At 38.6% G+C, this 5,787-nt stretch overlaps 1 long non-coding RNA gene across 1 annotated transcript; it reads left to right on the top strand.

Annotated features, from left to right (window-relative positions):
* Nucleotides 1-227: 227 nt before the first annotated feature.
* Nucleotides 228-4,858, top strand: LOC138143318 (uncharacterized). Its single transcript, XR_011163667.1, has 3 exons — nt 228-334; nt 3,464-3,565; nt 3,678-4,858. It is a non-coding gene; the product is annotated as an uncharacterized lncRNA (long non-coding RNA).
* Nucleotides 4,859-5,787: the final 929 nt, after the last annotated feature.

The raw sequence follows: 5,787 nt of genomic DNA, 5'->3' as shown, positions 1-5,787 counted from the left end.
TCCTAAAGTACATTTTAAAAGGCTTCACCAAATAAAATGTGTCTTACATATGTGTCACAAAGGACCAGTGTGAGTTTAGTTATTCCAGATGTCATCAAAGAAATATATGATCAAAAAAGAAGATGGTCTGTTCATGTAGCAGGAGTGATGGAAAAACAATAAACAGCATATTTATTTGATTGATAAGTACATAGTGCCAAGAAAACATAAAAAGGCCCCTAGCTCATTATATGATTCCCCATAGGGAGAATTTATATGATGACATGGAGAGTCTCAGAGGATGGGAAAGCATGGATTGGTTGAAATCTACATCACTGAAAGAGGATGCAGATAGGTGAGATCACAATTGTTCTTCAGTATTTTTTCTTTTATTTTACACTTTTATATCAGAATTTATTAACTTATTTTTAGTTTTCAACATTCATTTCCACAAGATTTGGAGTTCCAAATTTTCTGCCCATTTCTCTACAACCCCTCACCCCAAGATGGCAAGCATACTGATTACTGCCTCTCCCAGTCTGTCCTCTCATTGATCTCTGCACTATCCCTCCTCTTACCCCTTTCCTCCTTACCTTCTCATAGGGCAAGATGGATTTCTTTACCCCATTGCCTGTACATCTTATTTCCCGGTTGCATGTAACAACAATTTTTAACATATGTTTTTTAAAACTTTGAGTTCTAGATTTTCTCCCTTCTTCCCTCCCCACCCACCCCCACTGGGAAGACAGGCAATTCAATATGGATTATACATGTGTAATTATGCAAAACATTTGCATAGAGTCATGAAGTGAAAGACTAACTATATTTCCCTCCTTCCTATCCCATCCCCCCCATTTATTCTATTTTCCTTTGACTTTGTTCCTTTTCAAAAGTGTTTGCTTCTGAATACCCCGTTCCCCAATCTGCCCCCTCCTTTCTAGCATCATCCTCTCTGATCCACTTCCCCAGCTATGTTCCTATAGAGTAAGATACCCAATTTAGTATGTATGTTATTCCCTCCTTAAGCCAAACCCAACAAAAGTAAGGTTGACTCATTCCTTTTCACATCCCTGCACTTTCCCTCCATTGTAATAACTTTCTCTTGCCACTTTTATGTGAGATAATTTACCCTATTCTATCTCTCCCTTTCTCCTCCAAATATTTTCCTCTCTCACCTCTTAATTTTATTTTTAGACATCATCCCTTCATATTCAACTCACTCTGTGCCCTCTGTCTATTTATGCATGCACACACACACCTATACATACAAATATATATTACCTTCAACTATCCTCATACTGAGAAAAGTCTCATGAATTAAAAATCATCTTTCCATGTAGGAATGTAAACAGTTCAACTTTAATAGTTTCTTATGATTTCTCTTTCCTGTTTACCTTTTCATGCTTCTCTTGATTCTTGTATTTGAAAGTCAAGATCTAGCAGCTTCTACATTAAGGGATCAAAGGGCATAGAATATGATATTCTGGAAATCATAGGAGCTAGGATTAAAACCAAGAATCACTTACCCAGCAAAACTGAATATAATACTTCAGGGGAAAACATGGATATTCAAAAGAAATAGAGGACTTTCAAGCATTCTTGATGAAAAGAAAATTTGACTAGACTAACTCAAATGTCAAAAGGGGACCAAAAAACCAATGAGGAGACAACAGCACTTCTCTTCCCTGTTTGCTTGTCTTGCCAGCCAATTACCTGATTTTTTAGCTCTGTGTCATGATAGAACCCTGCTTCCAGAGAGGAGAGTGCTGCGTCCCAAATTTCTGTGGTTTTGCGCAGCTATTGTCAGACTTTCTTCTAGGCACATACCTCAGAACTGTGAGGAGGTCTCCCTCTCCACAGCCTCAAAAAACTCTACCATGCCAGCACCCCTACTCACCCTAGGACTACCACACAAGACTGCCAACCCAGATCCAAACAGGGCAAAGCAAGAGAATCCTGCCTCAGGGTTCTGTCCAAAGTCCTCTTCTCTTCTACCTCCTTACTACTTCATTTGGGAAGTAATGAGATAATCAAGTCCATGTAATTCATTACCACATCTATCCTGATCATTCTAACATATACCAATCCTGCACAAAATTCTCTTCTGACCTCTAATCTCATATCTCCAACTGTGTTTCAGATATCTTGTACTAGATGTCCAGTAGATGTCTTCAACTCAATATGTTTAAAACAGAACTCATTATCTTTCTCCCTAAATCCTCACCTCCTCCCTCCTTCCCTATTACTGTAAAGTGCAATACCATCCTCCCAGTTCCTCAGGCATGTAATCTAGGAGTCCATCTTGGATTCTTCACTATTTTTTATCACCCATATCCAATCTGTTGCCAAAACATGTTGATTTCACCTTTGTCACATCTGTCAAATATGCCTCCTTCTTTCCTTTGACTCTATCATCACTCTACTGAAGAACCTCATCACCTCATACATACACAATTGTAATAACCTGTAATAGCCATGGTCTGCCTGCCTCAATTTTCTCCAAATCCATCCTCTATTAAGCCATTAAAGAAATGTTCCCAAAGCACCAGTTTGATGATGTCATCATGTCACCACCAACCCCCCCCCCCCCACACACACACACACACTCTGTAAACTCCAGGGTCTCCTTATTGCTTTTAGGATCAAATATAAAATCTGTTTGGTGTTCAAAGTCCCTCAAAACCCAGCTCCCTCTGTCTTATCATTCCATCAAAATACTTTTCAGTCTTTGTATACTTTACTCATAGATCCAGGGACACTGACCTCTTTACTATCCCATGAACAAGTAGTTACATCTCTAGGTTCTGGGCATTTTCTCTGCCTGTCCCTCATGCCTGGAATGCTCTTCATCCTCAGCTCTGCCTACCACCTAATGTAATGGTAATTAATATAAATGGGAAGATCTTTCCCATCCATTAATAGGCCCATGTGACCTGCATAAGTCACATGGAAGTCTAAATTGCATGAGTTTGAGTCACATGAAGCCTGTGGTGGAAGGATCTTGCTGAATAAGTGGAACAGGAATGGGTGGAGCAGGAAGGGTAGAGCAGAGTCCACAGGAAATTGGTGAGGGTAGTTAGAACTGAGGGAGAGGGAGGAAGCTTGTAGCAAGCAGTGAGTGTTCATTTGTGGGATGACCCTATTAGGGGGAAGGCTTGGGGATGGTGGTACTCTCGGCAGTATTATTGTGTATAGATTTCTTTGTTGCTATGATGGATTTGGCTTTTTGGTGTTGGGATTTGGCTTTCTGGTGTTTGAATAAATATTTCTATGTGGAGAGTCTGTTATACTTTTTTTTCACATTTTAATTTTCTTTATTATTCAAAATACATATCCTTTCTATTTACTTTTTTGACTCTGTGCTTGTGCCTTCAACACCTTCACAACAATCAATCAGGAAAGCATGCATGATCAGGTCACGGACACATTTAGCACACATGGAGCCACCATAAGCCCTGCTGACTTGCTTTTTTGTCTTTGATAGCCTCATAAGAACTTTATGTCTCACTGCACGAACACCTCGAAGTCTTCCTGGGCACACACCACAGGCTGATTTTGGTGCTTTCCCAACTTTCTTGGTTTAAAGGTAAACAATTCTGTTACCTGGGGTTCGTGACAGCTGAGTTTTGTTGGAAGCCGTATTGTAGGACAGCCTACAGCGGTATGTCAGATGCTGAACCATTTTTAATTTCTGTCAGGTCCACCACCGGAAGAGGGAAGAGGAAGTGCTTCTGAGTCTGTTATACCTTGCAATTCAAATGCTGGATATTCATAGCAGCTGCTGGGGATATCACATTGGTAAAATACCTTCTCTAGCTTCTGTCAAACTCCAATTAAAATTTGACTTCCTACAGGAAAGGACATCAGAGGCCATCTAGTCCAACCTCTTCTTTTTACAGATGACAAAATCTAGCATCAGGGTGATTAAATGACTTGACCGAGGTCATACATGTATAAGAATAAGAACTGGACTTTGGACCCAGATTTTCTGATTATTATTCTTTCCAGTGCATCACTTTTGCCTCAAGTCCTGTCCCTGAGAACTCTGTGACCAAGGGATCTATTGTGGAATAATCCTGGAAAGATTGGCAGTAATTATCCAACTGAGAAGTTGTGGGTGAATATATGATGTATGATACAGGACCAGCAACAGAGAAAAAGTCATGATTAATTTATCCCACCAGCATTCTTCAAAATCAATATTTTTAGCCTTTAGTAGAGTTATTCTAACAATGGAGAAATAACTATAGTCTTTCATCTGACACTATAAACTAACAGCATGAGTCTGAGCAGAATGATGAAGGATCTTGCCTTATAATTTAGTAAGACAATGTACCCACAGGAGTGAGGGAGCTTCTTACTTTCTAAGTCAAACACAGCTGTCTTGAGTTTTCCAATCCCAAGTACAATGATCTTCATGAGAGAAGCATGAACACTTCATTTCTGAGAAGGTTCAATTCCCTCAGCTCTTGACTTGAGGTTTCTTGAAGAACCCACAGCAATTTGTAACATGTCTTATTTGAAGATCCAGAAGGAAACTTAATTGGCAGCATATGGAATTAACAAAATAACTTAAGTCACTAATTCATTGAATTTCTCTATGAGTTCCTCATCAAATACCAGATGGCTTACAGATGAGGATTCATATTTAAATTTAACTAAAATAACAGTCAAATGATCATCACTTACACCTTTTTGTATTATTTTTTATCTTTTGTTCCTATTTTAAATTGCTTTTTAAAATTTTCAACTTGACAAATACCAAATAAAATGAACCTTCCTGTGTACACAGTAGACTAGGAAGAAAAAAATGTACATGAAATGTTAAATCTCTATTATGTATAACTTGCCTTTCTTTTTAACTATATAATAAATATGATATGCAGATTTTAAACTTATCCTGTTTGTGATTACTTCTAGTTTTCCTTTTGTTCTCTCTTTCTCTCTCTGTCCTTTTCTTTTTGCTAAATATCCCTAGGATCCTCTTTTTCCAATAACACTTCCCATTTAGTAAAATGATATTCCATTCCATCCAGTTATTATAATTTGACCAACTGTTCCTCAACTGATGGATACTCTCTTAATTTCCAATTGTTTGCTTTGATGAAAATATATTTGCTATAACTATATACTGATATGTGTACATATATGTATGTACATACATATGTATATATATAATTGTATGTATATATTATATATACATACATACTGTATATGTGTACATGAATCTCATATGGTCTTTTTCCTTTTTAGAACTTCTGCAAGCATAGGCCTAGTAATTATATCATCAGGTCAGAGGGTATGCAATTTAGTGACATTTTGAGCATAGTTCCAAATTGTTTTGCAGAATGGCTTGACCAGTTCACAACTCCACCAGCAGTATATTAGTTTGTCTGTATTCCTATAGCCTCTGCAATAATTTTCATTTTCATTTTTTCTTTTTAAGCAATAGGGGTTAAGTAACTTGCTCAAGGTTACATGGCCAGTTATTTCTGGGTGTGGTGCTGAGTGTCTGAGCCCAGATTTGATCCAGGTCATCCCGACACTGGAGCCGGTGCTCTTACTCACTGAGCCACATGGCCTCCCCTAAGCAATTGGGGTTAAGTAACTTGCGCAAGGTTACACGGCCAGGTGTTTCTGGGTGGGTGCTAAGTGTCTGAGCCCGGGATTCGATCTCCAGGTCTTCTCAACACTGGAGCCGGTGCTCTTACTTGCTGTGCTACCTAGCCGCCCCTTTTCTTTTCTTTCTTTCTGCTACTGTGATAGTCTGATGGATTTGAGTTAGAAACTGAGAGCTGTTTTAATTTG

Source organism: Petaurus breviceps, unplaced genomic scaffold (assembly GCF_028583685.1).
Source record: "Petaurus breviceps papuanus isolate PSGF00001 unplaced genomic scaffold, PetGlider_PUasm1.0 90638, whole genome shotgun sequence".
Lineage (NCBI taxonomy): Eukaryota > Metazoa > Chordata > Mammalia > Diprotodontia > Petauridae > Petaurus > Petaurus breviceps.
The sequence above is the reverse complement of the archived record's forward strand: the minus strand, read 5'-3'. Positions and strand labels throughout refer to the sequence as shown.